Source organism: Merops nubicus, unplaced genomic scaffold (assembly GCF_000691845.1).
Source record: "Merops nubicus isolate BGI_N331 unplaced genomic scaffold, ASM69184v1 scaffold42771, whole genome shotgun sequence".
In the NCBI taxonomy this organism is placed as follows: domain Eukaryota; kingdom Metazoa; phylum Chordata; class Aves; order Coraciiformes; family Meropidae; genus Merops; species Merops nubicus.
In genome coordinates this window covers 1-249 of record NW_008591201.1, presented here as the reverse complement: position 1 = coordinate 249, position 249 = coordinate 1, and positions in this window count along the sequence as shown.

The following is a 249-nucleotide window of genomic DNA, read 5'->3' as shown; positions in this document are numbered from 1 at the left end:
AGAAAGAGGGGGGAAAAAAAAAAAAAAAAAAAAAAAAAAAAACAGGAAAAAAAAAAAGAGAAAAAAAAAAAAAAACCAACAAACAACAAACCCCTCTCGGTTGCTTCGAGATTGCGAGGTCTTGAATGGGAGAGCTCGGTCATTCAGAGCAAACCCCAGACCAGCTCAGCCCTCCCAGCCTCGTCCAAAGCTCCCGGGGAGGGATGAGAGAGGCTGGCCTTCGCCAAGCGGGGATCTAAACCCCGCGGA